Below are 19,162 nucleotides of genomic sequence, written 5' to 3' on the forward strand. Positions count from 1 at the left end.
TGATATTCTGCTGAGACATTATTTCTCTAAGAAGGGTACTGGAAACCCCAATATAGAAAATCTCTTAAATGGCATACACACTTGGAGGCAGTTATTTGTTTTACAATAAAACCAAAAACCTAAAATCATGCTTCCTTGAAGAATATCTTCTTTAGTTCTCTTAAGTGACTATGTATACATCATTAATGACTAGACAGAAAAGCTTTTATTTTATTTTTTTCTTTTTCCTCTGTTAGGAGTAGGTAGATGTGCAGGCAGAGAAGATGAATTAAAGTGCCAGCAAACTAATGCTTACTGAAAGTTTGACAGAATTGCTGATATGGTCCTTGGAAAAACTAGAGATATCCTTACATTGATACATTGGTATAAAAACATCAATTTGCGTTCCACTTTGCTGGAAAGAAATGGGGTTCAATTGTACTTGAGAGTGAACCTTTGCCCTAAATTTCTCTAGAAATTTCTCTAGCACCTAAAATCTAATGGAGGCTGAACCCCCAGTTAAGTCTGGCCTTGGACAAGTGGATAAATGAGGGATATAAGAGTTGTTTACTCCCCTGAATGACGCTCTTTTTCCGTTGTAAAGTGACCCCATCCTATCCTGTCTTTTCTCACCTGGGCACCCAGTACTAAAATAATGCTAACTTTTTCTGTCCTGTTCCAAAGATGATATCTGAGAGGCTAATGGTTGATCAAAGCCTGAGGCATTACTCCCTCCCAGGCTGGTTTACATTTTAATAGCAGACTATGGGAAAGGAACATTATTATTCAAAGAATGATACTATCATAGTGGAAATTCAGACATCATAGAGAACTGATGGAGGATATACTTAGACTAGGGCCGGAAGCTGAAGGTACTCTTAATCACTCCTTGTCAGGGACTCAAATCCTTCTGTCCACGAGACCACATCAAAATGTCCAGTTGAGCAATCCTTCCTGCACGTCATGTATTGAGGCCATCCCTTCTTTGGCACCATGCCAATCACAGGAGAAAGGCAAAATGCAACACCTTGGCCAATGCAGAGGAGTATGTTGAACATCCACACAAAACAAGACACCATGTATTTTCAGCTGTTTTCCCCAAAACGGGTGCTAATGAGATGAAAGGCTTGCCCCTGATTGGAAGAATGTGTTGGAAGGCTTGTAGTTTCCATTCTTATACCCTGGCCTGCCCACCATCCTCACAAGAAGAGACAATGGTGCAGCTGAGAAGTTCTGCCTTATCATGGTGGGAAAGGAGGAGTGGTTTCAGTGGGACGTGGCGGATTGTAACTTCTTGGGTACTGTCAGAAACTCATATTCCAGTCTCAGAGTCCTGCACTCTGCATTCAGCCCTTAAGCTAGCAAGGCACCAAGGATGTTAGCAGGCTCTGTGAATTATTCACAATGCAGAGGGACTCTTCCTAGAGCAGTGTAGGCTTGTTTCTGAAATACAAAATGCAAGATTGGCAAAGTAGAAAAAGAGGATATTGAGACTATATATTTTGTTAGACTCGTTGGCCTGTCCTACATCTGACTCTTTGGTGTTGTGCCTGCCCCCACCAACCCCCAAAAAAGATGATGAGTTGAAAACAAGGGCCCTATATCCAGATGAACAGTTACCTTGAATTTCCCTCTTCCCCCATTTTCCAACAGTCCAACTTCTATCCTTTCTCCTCCTGTCTATTAAAATAAGTTTGGTTGGTTTGGGTAGATTTGCTATCTCAAACTACCTCTGAGCCTCCTTTTTAATCTTGGAGAAAGGACAACAGATCTAGTCATCTCATTTTTTATGAATCTTGGGCATTTCTGCAGTGACCATAGCCACCAGATGAGTAAACTCTTCCTCCTTGACACTATTGTCTCAATTGATGGGCTGAGTTCTAGATGTCTCCAAAAGACTACACTGCTGGAAGACTGGTCATCTTTTTAGTACATTAAGACAAAAACAATCATTTATGAGCTGTGGTTTGTGAAATGGTGCAATAACTATTTGCACATTGTTTTCTATTGATCTATAGACCAATAAACTGAGCTCTCCGAAGCTATTGGTGAGTTCTATGGGGATGGAAAGGAAGATCCCCCTAAATGCCTTACCCTCTTGGTATCTAAGTCCAGCTGTGGTATAGTCTATCTGATTCTTTTGAAATTTTTTTTGCCAGGTAAGTTATTTACCCCTGTTATTTATTAGAGGTGCCTCTTGCAATGCTAATTTGCTTCTTCAAAACCATGTAGTTGATGACTTTTAGGGGAATGAGGTTGACAGAGTGTAGGGGATGTAATCACCCCAATCCACTTTATCCTCTTAGTGTCATGGCTCTCAGCAAACTTTTTTTAGTGTCAAGTCCCAAGGGAGAAAATCAATGAAATGGTCTCTACCCTGGTCCAAATAACTCCAGATCCCACTGATCTCCCTTTCCAAGTACCTGCTTCCCCAAGTAACTAATTAGGATGGGACTTTTTTTAATACCCACCTCTCCTTCTGCTGCCGCAGATTCAATTCATGTTTTCAATATGTATACATATATTTGCCTGGATGACTAGAAGAGCCCCCTGGCTGTTTCCCACCCCTGCCTCCAGTCTTACACTTCTTCAGTTCATCTGCTATAATTTAGGCACAGCAACTGTTCCAAAATGTGAATCTGATCATTTCAGTTTCTTGCTTAAAATTCTCTTCATTTGTCTTAGGATAAAATCTAAGTTCTTTGCAAGCCACAAAAGACTGTTTATGGGTCTTGATCTCACCTTTTACCATCATCCCCATTGGAATTCCATGCTACTGAGAGCACCCATCCCTCACCGGGGATTCCTTTCACATGCTCTTCCACCTTTTTGGAATATTCTCTCTGAAACCATCTAGTCTTTTGTGGTTAACTTCTATTCACCCTTTAGGATTCACCTGAGAGATTTCCTTTATCTTGAGGCCATTTACAGTTAACTGCTATGGATTAGGTTAGAGCTAGCTATCCATTGTGGGGGTGCCCAACAACCTTTGGGTTTGTTTCTGACAGAGCAGTACCTCCCTTTGTTTGTGTTTTCTGTTTGCTTGCATTTTTGTCTACAGACATTAAGTTCTTGAGGCAAGGACTGTGTCTTAGTCATCCTTCTAACTTGGGTACTTGATCAATAGACTAGAAGATTAGCAAATACTGGGTGAATAAATGCTTGACCTATGTCAATATAGGTTAATTGCACCCAATTAAGTTCCTCCCTCCCTTGCTTCCTTCCTTCTTCCATTCTTCTTTTCTTCCTTTCCTCCTTCCTCCTACCCCACTTTATTTCTCTTCTCTCTCTTATGGTTTGGAAGGTTTTTAAAATTTATTTTATTTTATTTTTTTAGTCCTACATATGGTGTTATACTGGGCTTATCAATGGATCATTTTTGGATGAATATAATCCCTGTTATTTCTTCCAGGTAACCCTGGTTAGAATTAGAGACTTCCACTGCCCCCTCCCAGATTTTTCTACTCTTATCATCATCATATATGTATACATATGTGTGTGTGTGTGTATATATGTATATACACACACGTATATATATACACATATATGTACGTGGGGATTCCACAGGGGAATATATGTATATAAATAAATAAATATGTTTGTATTTATTATATATGGCCATGAGTATTATCAAATAACTGGCACAATACAGAAAGATGGTTACCAGCTTCTAAATCAAAGACTCTTAATTTTGTAGTTCACTTTCCTGTCACACACTCCTACAAGGTGCTTAACCAAAAGTTCCATTAGAACTAGCTGGGCTCCATAGAAGAATATAATATATATTATGTATGTATTATGCACATACATATATCTGCTACATATATATTATATATAGATATACAGACACACAAACATACATACACACACACACACACACACACACAACTATGTTAATATCATGTCATGGCCAAGAGAGTCCTGTTCTCCGTCACATTCGTTTCCAGTGGAGTGGTGCAAAGTGGTGAAGATAAGGGATAGGGAAGTAGAAATGAGCCCCAAATGCTACATTCCCTAGTCTAGTAGGGTTTCATTATTTCCTCTCTCAATTCCCCTTACCTCTGATGCTGGGACATCCCCAGAGTCTTTGGTAGTCATTAGCCTTGTCCATTAAATATTTTCCAGACACATGATAGGACTGCACTTACTTGCCTAAATAGAAGCAGAAGGCCCACTTTCAGACAAACACTCCTAGAGCAGAGAAGTGATTCACCACTCTCAGAAGGCAGCTGCTTCATCAGCTTGGTCCCAGAGTGAGGACAATGATGAGCAAGCAATGACAAACAGGAAGAGAGGAAGGGACAAGCTTAATTGTGCAATTAGCTTACACTGACGTAGGTCAGGCATTTATTCACCCACCATCTTCTACTGCCATGCACTAGGGTTGTGAGATAGAGCTTCATTATGTTAAGTCACTAAGATTTGCAGGTTATTTGTTACCACAACATAATCTAGTCTTCCTTGACTGATGCAGAGCCACTGAAATATAGTTTCCTCCTCACTAAATCCTCCTAGTGGGGATTCCACAGGTAAAGGTGGCCATGACATGATATTAATATAGATATATGTACATATATGTATGTGTTTATTTATATATTTCCCTGTTGCTCCTGCTGCCCTGAACTAACCTCTGTGGGTGGGGAGACATGGTTCTTCATCCTTACCTGATTTGTTCCTGACACTCTTATCAGTTGGAGCTTGAACCATTGCTTCGCCACCATGTCCACCACTTCCTTTGGGGAACAGCTCCTGCCTCACCAGCTTTGAATGCAGGCAGGCTTCCTGCAGCATGAAGAAAGTCCATCTGTAGTAGAAGTGGGTGCTGTCAACACACACAGCAGCAGAGACAAGAGCTATGGAGAGAGAGAAACCTGACAGTTTTGTGAGCTAATAAATCTCTCCCAGTTCTTAAACTAATCTCAGGTGTTTATCTGACAGTCGTAACAAAAATAATTCTTGATAATTCATCCAGTAATATTAAATCTTCTTTCTCTGAGTGATCCTGCTTTCCTAGTTTTCTTCCCTTTATGCTGTGGTGGCAAGTATACAAGTGAATCCAGGTCCTTGGTCATGATCTTCCTGGTAAACAGGCACTCAGCTCTGAGAGCCTCAGGGCTATACAACCATTAGCTTCTCTTAGCCAGAGGTCAGATACATACCCACTTCATCTTCCTGAAGGCAGCTGGAACCAAAGTAAGTAAAAAGACCTCTGAGCACATAAAATGCAGTCCATACAACTCATACTCAACCTCCTGAATATTACTCTAAGGATTATCTATTCATAAAACCTCAGAGTTAATTTCCTCTCATTGTACTTAGATGATAATACTTTCTCAATTTTCTTCTACCTTAGAATAGAAGTAGTCAATTCGAAAGGATGAGGAGGGAGTGCTTTTCCTCTTAGTGGTGGAAAGTGACACTGGCTAGTCCATCAAAGGAGAGTCAGAAAAACTACAAATGACAAGCAAAATGCCTCAAGACTGGGGTCATAAGATGTTAGAAAAACAGTGTTTTATATAACTAATGCTCTTCGTATCTCACTGCACATCATTGCTTTTACAGCTCTGTACACAAGAAGATGCTACTAGTGGTGACCCTAAGTCAATATAATGTTAAATTATCTTTGGGATATTTGGTTTATTAAGGCAGGGGGCTGTTTAAGTTAATTAAAAAATATGATATGATGAATTGTTTCAAATGCTTGGCATTCAAAGAGTTAAATCCCCATTTTTTTTTCCTGGCAAATTTATTTATGTAGAACATCCCTTTCTTTGATACTGCTGAGTCCACGAAGTGAACTGTGTTGTTTATCAATATAAATAATTTACAGTACAGACATATTTATCTTGTTTGTGTGCACACTCTTTAGTATGAGATAATGTTTGTGGATGTGTTTTTTAATCGGTAGAATACAATACAATGTTCTTTATCATCGTACTCCCTGGAAGTCCTGAATGACATTGATATTCATTGGCTTCTTCTTCCTTAGGAATCCCTGGATGAGCCATTCTCAATGTTTAGTGTACATAAAGTTCTGCTGGGAGGCTCGTTGAGAGTGCAGATTCCCAAGTCTCATTCTTAGTTATACTGATTTAACGGATCTGGGGTAGAATCCAGAAACCTGGATTTTAAATAAGGACCACCCCCCTCCCCTGCCCTGCTGTTCCAAGTGATTTTCACACAGGCAGTCCAAAGTCTAACATTTTACAAAATACAGCTCTCTGCTGGTCTACAGCCCACAACCGCCCTGGGATGGCTCCCTTTTTCCCACTGGACTTGAAAGGAAATCTTCCCTCCTATACAGTGTCTCGGTCAGAACCCAGACCTGAGTCATTGAACAGAGGGTGGAAATCATAAAATAAAATAGAATCTGGTTGAGGTGACTGGAATAAGTTGGAGAAAAAAAAAATAAAGACTTCCTAAGTCAAGTTTTAGGTGGTGGTATAATTAGAATTATTATCCATTATTTATGTGGCAGATGATGTTCATGAGGTGCTTGATGACTCTGTCTTAATAGGCAGTGGTTCTGCTGAAGGAGAAGGTGACATTGGCCTGTTCTTTCTCCCCGCTGCCTCCCTCCCGCTGTCTCTATTCTTCTACTGAGCCCAGCTAGCTCTAATGGCAGTTTTGGTTCAGCACCGTGCAGGAGTGTGTGATAGAAAAGCGAAGTACAAAATTAAGAGCCTTTGATTTAGCAACTGGTGACCATCTTTGTCTAATGTGTCAGTTGTTTGATAATACTCATGGCCATTCCTTGACCACCATCTCTGTGTTGGACGTTTGTCATCTATGATCTCATTAAATACTCATAACAGCCTTTCAAGTAGACTTTATCTCTTTAAAGATGAGGAAACTCAGGTTCAAAGAGGTTAAGTGACCAGCCCATGGCAACACAGCGAATAAATAGTGCAACCAGGTGATCTGAGTCTAACACGCAGCACCTTTCCGCTACTTGTCCCCAAGAGCCCTCAAAGGGAAGAGCACATTAGGGCTCTTGTGTCTCTGTAAGTCATCCTGGGTCTCGTTAGTGCTTTGCCCTTATTATGGTCAATAGTGACCCTTGCCCTCTCTTGCCAGGTTCATTTAGTCTTCTCTGCTTTTTCCCAGTGTCACAGCCTAGATTGCTCTATAAAGGGGCACTTTTGGTAGAGCAGGGATCAGTCTTAACCTGAAGCTTTCTGAGAACAAAAAGCACTGGGTACATGTCAATCTTCCTCTGTCAATGAACCCCATTAGCTTTGCTGTTGCCTTTGCTATGACTAATATTTTTTCCTTCTTTCACCTGAATATAGCCTTTCGAAAAGTCATGACCTATTATGTAAGGCTGGCATGTCCTAGGAGAAAGAGAAAACACAAAGTTAAGCATAGTCTGTCAAAATCAGGGGCAACTGGGCTTGAAAAATCCTTGCTCTTCAGGGGCAGCGATATCCCAGTTTAGTGTAGTGAAAGTCATCGTGCCCAGTGTCCTCTAACAATCTGACTTTAATGGGGTTACTATAGCTGGGGTAAAGCATTTTATATGGAACCAGGTTTACATTATCCTACTCTTTAGAGATCTTGCTTGCAATGCTGTTCAAATCCTTTAATCCATAAATAGGATTCCAGACAGCACTGGGCTGCCTTCCAAAACTGTAATCTTCCAGTATATGAATTATTACCAAAAGATTAGGGTGTTTCTAGTAATAACATTTCAAATAAATCAGCTTTCATGGAGGAACAACAAACTAATATTGGAAATAACAATATAAAGACATTTATATAGCCACTTGCTAGAATAACTTCCCTAACCAGGGGCTTCTTTTCTCATTTACATTCATTCTGTTCGAAAAGTCTTTTTTCAGTTATTGTCAGCTGCTGGCTTTAGCCTTAGAGCATGCCACATGTTCCCTTGCCCTGGGACTCTTTGATGCCTGTGAAATCAGCAGTTTTATTTACCTAGGGATGGTCAGAGATATTGGCTACTGTCCCCAGAAGCTCTAGGTCCCTTTGGACTTTCTCTTTGACTCTGAAGAAGTGTGTAGGAAAAGCTATATTTACATTTCAGGCTGGAAAATACTCTTTCGGGGCTTCATATCAAAGATTATAAATGAGATTGTGATGTAGAAGAGAGAGTTCCTTGCATGGCTTTAGGGATTGAGTCCTTTTTGGTGGCACAGAGATCTGTTGACAGTAAAGATTTACTCGGCACGTACACACCATGGTGATGACCCCAAGGCTGTGTGATGTGAGCTGAGAGGGCCTGCCTTATACCTTGATGAATTCTGACTTCATCGCTCACCAGTCTTAGGAACACTGGGCAAATTTCTTCACTTCTTTGTTCCTCTATTTTCTCATCCATAAAATGGGGATATTTACTACCCTATGGGGTTATTGAAGTTAAATGAAGTATCAGAGATAAAGTCAGAGCTCCATACTATGAGTTTTTTCCTCCCCTTTTTACTGTTCTTTTAAACCATTTGAGTTCGTGGTGATGTGGCTGATAGATAGTGAGGGGCTTCACTCTCTTAGCCACAGATGGCTACTTTGAGAAATCCCTCCAGAACACCCATTTTTGTGACTCATGTCTGCGACCTTGAGTGAGTTGTCACACTTCTGGATCTCCACTGCATCTTCTATTAGAGAAAGTACCTAGCTCCTTTCTAACTTGGTAGGTGAGAAGGCAGTAAAGTCAGTATTCATATATGAGCTCACATTTTAAGGAGACATTTCATAGTCATGGAATTTTAATGCTAGTAGAGATTATCTAGGAAGAAGAGTAATTAGCATTTCTTAAAAGTACTCACTATGTTCAAAGTAATTTATATGCTTTGCCATATTTAATCTTAACAACCTCATTAGGGAGGTGGAGTTATGCCCAGTTTACAGATGTGGAAACTGAGGCTTAAAGAGTCACTTTTAGTTAATTTACTCCGGATTGTACAGCTAAAATGTGGTGGAGACAGACCTCAAAAATTATATAACTCCAAAGTCTTCCTATTGCACTGTTTTTACCCTCCATGATTCTTATTTTACAGATGACCAAAAGAACTGGGACTTAAATCATTTGTCCATGGACTTAGCTGGTTAGTGAAAAATGCAGGACTAGAACCTGAGTTTCCTGATGCTATTCCTGTGCACCAGCTCCCCTCCCAGCCCTGAGAATTGGTATACATTGTCTAACCTCACCGCCCGTCTTATATTATTATTTCAAAGATGCTTTGTTTTCGTTTTTGGTGGCTTTTCTATAGACACAGGCTCCTGACATTTTAGTTCTAAGACTCTCTTCTTATATGAAAAGGTTGGAATAGTTGATTTCTTTGGTTCCTGCTAGCTCAAAAATTCTATTATTCCTATGACCCTCCATTCCCCATAGTAGTTAATGATCTGTAAAGAAACACTTAAATGCACCGGTTTACTACCTTCTCACTCTGCAACCTAGAGGGAAGCCAGCTATTATTTTTTTTCTTCAAAAGGGAGATCTGAGACCCACATTGCTTGAGCAACTAACTCAAGGACATAGCTCATCAGTGGCTGAGCCAGGCCTGGAATGCTCGAAGGAGATTGTGTTTTCTTCACCTGTTAACCTCAACCCTTAGCAGAGGGGCTGGGACATAGTGTGTGCTTGTTTACAGTAGAATAAATATGCTTGTGCATTAATGAGCCATGAGTGAAGTTGAACCCAGGCTTCCCAACTCCCAGTATAGGCTTCCATTAGCAGCTCTTCCTCCAAACCTTTCGTAATGAAGGAAATTTGCCTGTTTGCTAAGTGATTCATATGTTGGGTTTCCTAAAAGCAAAGTGGCCCCACAGAGTACATTTCAAAAAGTGGAGGTTTTATTTGTTATTTGCAGATCACTGGGGTGGCAGGTCTGAATTCAGACCTGGGAGGATAGATGAGTGAATTTGCACACACCACTCCAATCTACTCCTACTCTGTCAATTTAAGGCAGCATTATTATATTATTAATGGGATGGGAGAGGGGATGCCTGGAGAAGAGAGATTTGTGAAATGTCTCTTCAGATTAAAGGAGCTTTGAAATGGAAAGCATTAGCCCTCTGATTAACTGAGCCCTGCAGTTTACATTTTGGACTTTAAAATAAAAGTGAAAAGAGAAAAAACACCACTGTGTTTTTGGAAGCTTGTGCCATTTTTTTTTTCTTTCCCTTTCCAGCCTTCCGCTTAGCTGCCCCGAAAGGCAGGCGATGATGAATGGCGCCTACTACAAAAGAAAGCCGGCGGGCACACATGGGCCCGATGTTGTTTCTGTCAGGGCAGCTCAAAGGGAAGGCCGCACCACACGGTGAGTTCCCCCTTTTCTCCCTAAACAAATGTTGTTTTTACTGAAGTGGGGCCGTTCTGATTTAATTACAGGGGGAAAGAGAAAGACACCGTCCATTCTTCTGCTCCATGGAGAAGAGACATTGGCAGGCTTGGGTGGGATGAGAACCAGAATGCACCAGTCCTCAGGGCCCCTGGCTCAATTACTCTTTCTGCCTTGGTTTCCCCATCTGTCAAAACCAAAACAAAGCTTTCCTAGCTGTCTCAGGGGGTGTGGAGGGACTGCTTTTATAAATTAATCTGATGACACGAAGTGTGGAAAAGGGGAGAAAGGGGCATGAGAGGGTCTGTGCCAACCAGCGGCGATGACTTCATACATTTGTTTTCTGTCAGTATGAGAGGTGGGAACAGGGCTGGGTAAATGACAAGGGCTGAGACATATTTTTCCTTGGGGAGTTTTTGGAATAGACCAGGTGCCACTCTTCATTTCCCCACACACAGGCAAAGATACTATTGTTTAGATGATATTTAAAATCATGAAGGCAGAGGAGTGGACTTGACCTCCAGAAGATCTTTCTCAGATCAGGATTCTGGGACACAGATTTTCGCAAGCAAGCCTGTGCTCTGGGCGCTGAAGACAATGCATCTTCGTTGAAAGGCACTCCATCCTTCTCCCAGCTTGCAGCATAAGGCTGGTTCCACTCATTAGCAGGCAGGCCCGTTTCTCAGGCGCTGGCCTGCTCTTCTTAAGCAACTATTGTCTCCTTTCCTATTCAGCTGTCAGCTCGTTCCCTATGATGCTGCTGACTTTCAGCCTGAAAAGGGTCTTTTCCCTGCTGGGCAGTGAGGCAAGCTCCACCCAAGGGGTTGCAGCCCCTCCTCTCTGCTTTGGAGAAAGAGCCGGCATCCTCCTAATACTATCCAGTGATCTTGGCTGGCCCCAGCCCAGTGAAAATAAGGAGCTGTGAAGACAAGTACATTAATAACTCTTATTCATATTTCTAGACACCTCTATAGTTGGGTAGACAGGTTATGTGGAGGCAAAATATATTAGTTTAGGAGTAGAAAACATGAAACACATTGACAAATCCACCAAGGGTCAAATGAACCATGCATTTATTTTTAGAGATTAGGCAAAACCCCAAAGATTCCATGCAGTGTTACTTGGGAGAAGTACTAAGGCTAAAAGGCCAGATACTGAGGTTCTTGTTTTCATTCTGGAACTGACCAGTTAGTTTATCTGAGTCCAACATGTTGCAAGGCTAGTGACTGATGGCAAATCACTTGGCCAGAGGGTGAGCCTAATGCCTCTCTGTACCAGCCTAAAAACAGATCTACTCATAGACGTATTGTGTTTTATGGTACATAAAAGAGCAGCAGTCTTAAATTTGGGAAATTGTATTATTCCCTAGACACACTTCTCACTAGTTTGCCTTCTGGATTCAAATTTATATTAAAATAGATTGAGAAAAGACGAAGCAGAAAAAAAATTGTAATTCTTTTTTTTTTTTTTTTTTTTTTTTTTGCAGCAGGGTCTTGCTCTGTTGCCCAGGCTATAGTGCAGTAATATGAACATAGCTCATTGTAACCTTGAACTCTTGGGCTTGAGATCCTCCCATCTCAGCCTGCTGAGTAGTTGGGACTGCAGGTGCATGCCACCACACCCAGCTAAATTTTTTTAAAAAAAATTGTGTAGAGACAAGGTCTCACTTTGCTCCCCAGGCTGGTCTCGAACGCCTGGCCTCAAGTAATCCTGCCTGGCCTCACAAAATGTTGGGATTACAGGCCTGAGCCACTGTGCCTGGCTTTGTAATTCTATATAAACTGGAGTTTTAGTGATCATTATTGAGAAAATATTTCCAAAAATTGAAAAATAATACATTGCAACCCCCAAAGCAGTCGTCTTTCTCTTTGCTCCTGAGATGGCTCTGTGTAAACCTCGTTTGGAATGCCCTGGACAGGACAGACTGGCTGCAGCATTGCTATGGCATCTGTCCTGGGCTTGCTGGTGGTGGAGGCAGGCAAAATCCTGGCTTGGGGAAGATAGAAAGGTGAAAAGTTCATGATGTACTTGAAGCTGAAACAATGAAAATTGTATATCCATTAGAGGGAAGAGAAGAGGGAATTTCTAAAATTGCTAACGGGACTAATTTGCCCGTTTTCCCTTGAGAGGCAGGTTCATCCCACACTTCAGGATGTTATGGATCTCTTGCAGTTTCCTGCTGTCTTATGAATTTTCTGTCACGTGGCATCTCTTTTCTCCCTTGCTTTATTCTTTGGCATCCCTTTTTTCCTCCTCAGGCTTTCAGATAATCAGCCCCATGATGCCAGGTGACTTGCTCCCGTTCAGCATCATTGAGTCTTCACATTCACTTGCAACTTGGGGCCCTTCAGAGCTGGCCAAGCCTGGTAATTAAAATGTCCTCTTCATCTTTAATTGCTTCATTTAACATCTAGTGCAATGGTTTAGGAGGGCATGTGCCCTCTGCAACGATCTGGTGTGCCCTGGATAACTGACAAGCAGCACCTCTTGCCCCTGGCTCAGGAAGATTAGTCTGTTTGGGGACTGGGCATCTTCAAATTCCAGCCATCCTTTGACCCACTGTGCTTTCTCACTTGCTTGGGAAATGTAATTTTAATTTCCTCTGCCTTCCTGGGTGTCAAGTGGGGACCGTGTCCGCCCCACCCTCACATACAGAGAGGATATTACATCTCCCTGGAACCTTATCATTGCACAGACCACACACTCTTACCTGAGTCAGGTGCAAGAGAGTGGGGAGAAGCTCAGGGCTGGGTGGGAAAAAATCTGAGTCTGAGTCGTAGCTCTGCCAGTCCCTAATAGGGACGTGGGGACCAGGTCCTTGCTGCGCTCCCTAAAGCCTCACTCTCCTTTCTTGCAAATGCTGCAGTGACACCCACACTACCGGGTTACTGGGGGGACTAGATGAGGCAAGTGAGAGAAGTTAGGTAATGCCTTAAACAAATGAAAAAAAAATGTAAGTTAAGATTGTGGCACAGAGGCCATCTGGGATCATGAGTGTGACTAAAAGAGATGGCCTCTCCCTTGTATCCTTTAAGCATGGCTGTGGGAGGGAGGGCGGAAGAATCAGACATCAGTTGAGTATGGCAGCAGGGGATGATGATGCTTACAGGGGGAATGCTACTGCAGGTAGCCTCAAGGTCATGATTCTTTGCCTCCACTTCTCTACATTGATTCTCCTAAAGAAAGTTAGTTGGGTGGCAGGGCCAGGCCCCTTCCTGCCAGAGGGATTTCATGGTGCCACCGGAAATCATGGATGGGGTGGCAGAAATAGTGAGCAGTATCTCTTGCTGATAATTTAAAGAATTGGTCAATGTGGAAAGATAGGATTATGTTTTCTGAAATAATTTCGTATGTTTAAGTCCCTTGGAGAAAGTCTAGCAAAGTGGTTGAGCATTCCTGGGAGCAGAGAAAATTATGTTGGTATTACTAAGACTTCTCCATGCTGAAAGTGTAGAAAAAAGGTAAAAAGTATTGCCATGTCCCTCTGAAATTTTAAATGAGCTTAACAATACTTTGAATTGAGCAACTTTTACCTCTTAAGCATGAAAAAATATTAGAGCTTCCTTTTGTAGAACGTGTGTGTGTTTGTGTGCATTCCTATGTGTACCTGTGCACATTTGGATGAATGGGATATGGGGAGAGGAGAATCCATCATCTGGATGGGGATGAGATGATACGGGGAGAAAATGCTAAGAGCTGGGCATTTTGAACTGGCCTGGTGACTTGGAGAAAGATTGACCCTTAGTGAATGTCAGATTTTGCAAATAAAAATATAGGATGACCAGTTAAATTTGAATTTCATATAAACAACAAATACCTTTTTAGTATACATAAGTAGCATGAAATATTTAGAACATACTTATAGTAAATAATTATTTGTTGTTTATCTGAAATTCAAATTTGGATAGGCATCCTGTGTTTTATCTGGCAACCCTACTTTGGGTGGAGTGGTGTGCAATAGCAGTGTCTTTGGACTATGAAAGAAGCATACAACTATTAGTGTTCTTCCAGTGTTGACAGTGTCTATAAGAACCAGGAACTTGGGAGCAGAAGGTTTCAGATCTTGTACCCAATCAAGTGTTTGGAAAATATTTTGTTGTATATTGGAGAATAATGAATATGTTGAGAAAACCACCAGGTTATTCAGCACTGAATCACAGAATTCTGCATTTATTCAATATCAATCTTTTTAAATCCTTTCATTAACAGAGCATTTATTGAGCACCTAATATTCCCAGACATTCTGTTTGCTGCTTGAGTAACTAGGATAGAAAGCCTGTGGTTATACTATGTTAGTTGGACTACTTAGATTACAAGGAAAAGGGGGAGATCCATTCAAGAACATCGAAGATGTCTTTTTCTCAGATAGTACATGTTTATCTCAGATTTCCTCTAAATTTCTGTTCTGTTCTCTTTTCTGCCAGCCAGCGTTTTCTGCTTACTCATTTTCCTCATGATCCCAAATGTCTACCATGGTAGCTAAAATTATACAGCCTTCCAGTTCCAACACCCACCCTCACTATTGGCAAGTATCTCTACTTAGTTTAAATCCTTGGAGAAAATTGGGTTGACCAGCTTGTCTTTTAAATACTCTGTCATAGGGTGCTCTCCAGACTTTGCTTTCATGGCTCTTGGGTCAAGTGTCCACCCCAGTTCAATCAGCTGTGACCAGGGGAAGGGGCAAGATGGTGCTGCAGATTGTCTAGTATATTCAAAATAATTGTCTAGCTCCTTACTTTCTCTTCTCCTCACACATTTAGTTCCAAAAATGTCCCTGCCTCAGTAAGCAATTATTTTTAAAGCTTAGTGGTAAAAAGTATAAACTATGGAGTCAGACTGACTGGATTTGGAATGTGGTTCCATCATTTTAGTTTTATTCTGCCCTTAAGAAAATTATTTAAACCTTTCTATGCCTTAGTGTCGTCACCCATAAAATTAGGATAATGAGAGGAACCACCTCGTAGAGTTGTTGTACAAATACATGGAAAGCACTTAGAATAGATCAGAAGGTGAGCACTTAAGGAATAGTGGCTATTATTATCAGCATTTTCACATATACAGGCATGCATTGACTCTGCCTCTTCCCATTAGGAGAAAATACGATGTCGTGACCTGTATTGCATCCAGAGTTGAAGTCAAAGGGCCACTTCAAAGACTTATTTTCAATCTCTAGGTGAACACCATTTCTTCCCTGGTAGCATTCCAATAGACTTAAATGGTACATTTAATCAATATAAAATACCAGATCAAAGCACAAAATTATGATAATAAACAAACAAAATATAACAAAATTGTAATACTGATTCTTACTCAGACAAAGAGGGAGAAAAACATTATAGAACACCCACCTTATCTTGCAGGAGAGTCCTTCAGCCTTGCATATACGGTATCGTTTTGTTCCTCTAAGTAGATCCATTTGTTGGTGATACACTATTGGAAGAAGTTTGAGTAGCCCAGGCCTCTTTCCAAGACCTATTCCAGTTGGTGCATGCAAAGGCCAGCATCTGTTAAAATAGGGCTGAGCCTTTTAAGAACAGCCTAGCACCTTTTACAAAAAACAGCCACTTGCTTACAGACACAGCTATAAAAAGCTGTAACTGTCCTGCAAAGGTCAAATCCCATGTGGCCCATGGAAGCCTCAAGCCTCTGCCTCTGCTACACAGAAACCTCAGCCTCCCCCATGTGTTACTTTCATGTACAAATGTCAGCCTTTGTGCCTATCTCAAAGGCCTCTCAATCAATCCATTAACTGTTGAGGTTTTGGAGCTGATAATTGTTCTCACTCCTTAAATCCCCATTTAAGTTTGTAATCAATTGAAAAATAGAAGAATAAAACATGGAGTTAAAACAATAGTAATACTAGAGTTGAGAATGTGTGGTTTGTGTTTGTAATCAGATTTATTTTAAATCACCCTTTCTTGCCTGTTAATGTTTCCTAATAGTGGAAACAGAGAGATATGAGCCTCCAAGCCCACCACTGTGAGACCACCTGAGATCTCCAATTCTCTTTTGGAATTAGGTGGAACTGAGTGCCTTCGCCCTGTGGACAGGCAGTTTCAATAACCCAGAAGGTGCTGAGTCAAGAATGCCCCGTTTATTTATCCCCAGTGTCACTCATCATATAGTCCATTGTATTTGATTTGGAAAGAATTAATGATATAGAAGGAAGAAGAGAAGTTTTTTTTGCCAAAACTTCAAAAATAACTGACCCTTCTATTTTTATGAGCAAAATTAAAACTAGGGGAGAAGGGGAGGATAGTTTGTTGACTTCCTTTGCAGAGGAATGTGTGCCTTGTTCAGGGGGCACTGCTTGAGATTCTATTACTATGTCTTAGTCCATTTTCTGTTGCTGTAACTGAGTAACTGAGACTGGGTAGTTTATAAATAAAAGACATTTATTTTGTATGGTTCTGGAGGCTGGAAAACCCAAGTTTGAGGAGCCACATCTCATTGGCTTCTGGTGAGCGCCTTGTGCTGTATCATAACAGGGGAAGGCATCACCATGTTCCCATCTCAGTGGAGCACTGAGAGGCAAATAGGCTCTATTTTTTGGTAGGCTGGGGGGGGGGATGGAGTCTCACTTTGTCACCCAGGCTGGAGTGCAGTGGCACAATCTTGGCTCACTATAACCTCTACCTCCCGGGTTCAAGCGATTCTCCTGCCTCAGCCTCCCGAGTAGCTGAGACTACAGATGAGCACCACCATGCCTGGTTACTTTTTGTATTTTTAGTAGAGACGGGGTTTCACCATGTTGACCAGGCTGGTCTCAAACTCCTGACCTACTGATCCACCCACCTCGTCCTTCCAAAGTGCTGGAATTACAGGCGTGAGCCACAGCGCCAGGCTGCAAACTGGCGTTTATAATAGCCCCCTCTTGTGATAACCTTTTAATCCATTAACCTGTTAATCCATGAATGCATTAATCCATACATGAGGGCAGAGCCCTCATGACCCATCACTCCTTAAAGGCCCCACCTCTTAATACTGTTATATTGGGGATTAAGTTTTAAGAATGTGTTCTGGAGGCGACAAACATTTAAACCAGAGCTGACTTCAAGGCATTTGGAGGAACCTTGTCCTTGATTTGGTACCTACGGAATGCATTTATCTTCTACCTGAGGGAAGGGGTAGGAGTAAATACCTGGGACAGAGTCAACACCGGATATTGGGATAAAGGAAGAGAACTCGGGAAGCACTTTTTGGACTTCTTAAGTCCCAGAGTCATTGACAAAGGAAAATGAGAATAAAATCTCTCAGTTCCTCCAAGCTTCCTAGGATTCAACAGTAGACATTTGTGGGGAATAACTAAAGCCACCTGAGTTTGATCCAGTATTCACCTGATCAACTAGCTTTTATTGAGATCTATCATATGTTTAAATAATTTTCCTGCCTACTAGACCTCAAGAAACTTTGGTTCCAATGGGAACAGCACACACGTGTGCCCCAATCCACAACCCCTCCCCACTACACAATGCATGTGCTAGCGAACATAGAGCAGAATTTTAATGCAGTAGGAGTTCAAAGAGGAGACAATGCTGGTTTTGTTTTGCCAGAGCCTACAGGGAAAGTTTAATGGAGAGGACAACATTTCAGCATAACATTGAATGCCTGACAGGTTTTAAATAATCTGGAAGAAGAGAATGAGCATTACAGGCTCAGGTGGGGACAATTTAAAGGAAGAGAGCAAAAACATTAGGTGTTGGGATGAGCAAAAGTGTGTGTGTGTGTGTGTGTGTGTGTGAGCACGCGTGCCTGCCTGTTTAGTGAGGAGTAAAGGAGGAAATGTGTAAGTGTACCAGACTAGAAAAATCTACATGTTTTTTCTTATCTGTAAAATAAGAGCCTTTTTGTGCCTTTCCTACCTGACCTGTCCAGGGCATCTATGGTGCTGTTAATGTAATTTCCATACTTAAGGAGAACATAAATTCCACACATGCCTGTTTTTAAAAATGCACAGGCTATCCACACCCATTCCCAACCACAGAAAAAGTTGTATTAATTTGATTCAGGAGCACCTTTTATGATAGCATCTTTCCAAAAGACACACACAAACACAGGCCTTGTCTCCTCTTTCTCCCTTTGAAGTATCAGCCTCCGGAGACTTATGGGAAAACAGTCCGCTCTGTAGCCTCAAGGATCCCATCTCCATCCTGTGCCTCCTTCCCATGCATGTAATACCTTCCTTCCCTTCTCCAAGTAGCAATTCAGCTCCCTTCCCCATGGTGAGAACGCCTTTTTGCCTTTGTCAGGAGAAGGGATGCCTACGCGACAGATATTCAAGGAACTTATACATTCCACCCCTTCACCCCATCTCATCCGGACACACTCTAATAACTGGTTTTATGGAGGCAACTATATCAGTCTTATAGTCCCCACAACTCTGGACTCCGCTCTTGAGAGGGGCATTGACTGATAAAAATCTGGACTTTGTGGTGGCGATCATAAGTGAAGATAGATTTTAAAGAAAGAAGAGGGTAGGATAAAGTGGTTAAGGAGAGCTACATTGGGTGGGAAATGGGATCTGAACTGCATTGTTCAGGCTGAGGAGAATTTTGGTTAGTTGTTAAAAGGGAGAGGAAGGAGTGCCTGATGGAAATTTTGATCGTGCTTTGGGCATTGATGATACAATATTGGATGAGGTCAGTAGAGGTTAGGAATGAATTTCCCTGTAAAGTTCTTGGCTCAGATACCTTGATTTTAAGGCTGTGTTAAGTAGTTTTCTTTCTCCTATTTCCCATTTCTTCCTGGACTAGTTGTATCACCAACATCAAGCTACAAAGAAATTTCTTTCAGCAAATAAAACTCTTTACTAATTCTAGTCCTTTTGGAAAGGCTGTTGGTGATCAGCTAAACACCCTCGCCATCCCCCCTCCTTCCCTCTT

At 41.5% G+C, this 19,162-nt stretch overlaps 1 long non-coding RNA gene across 1 annotated transcript; it reads right to left on the bottom strand.

The window, feature by feature from the left end:
- Positions 1 to 203: 203 nt before the first annotated feature.
- On the bottom strand, positions 204 to 15,749 carry LOC144338169 (uncharacterized). The gene is made up of 3 exons (XR_013412037.1): positions 15,629 to 15,749; positions 4,644 to 4,832; positions 204 to 1,422 (listed from the first exon to the last, which is right to left on the bottom strand). It is a non-coding gene; the product is annotated as an uncharacterized LOC144338169 (long non-coding RNA).
- Between the last annotated feature and the right edge of the window lie 3,413 nt (positions 15,750 to 19,162).

The sequence above is a fragment of the Macaca mulatta genome, chromosome 1, assembly GCF_049350105.2.
Source record: "Macaca mulatta isolate MMU2019108-1 chromosome 1, T2T-MMU8v2.0, whole genome shotgun sequence".
Lineage (NCBI taxonomy): Eukaryota > Metazoa > Chordata > Mammalia > Primates > Cercopithecidae > Macaca > Macaca mulatta.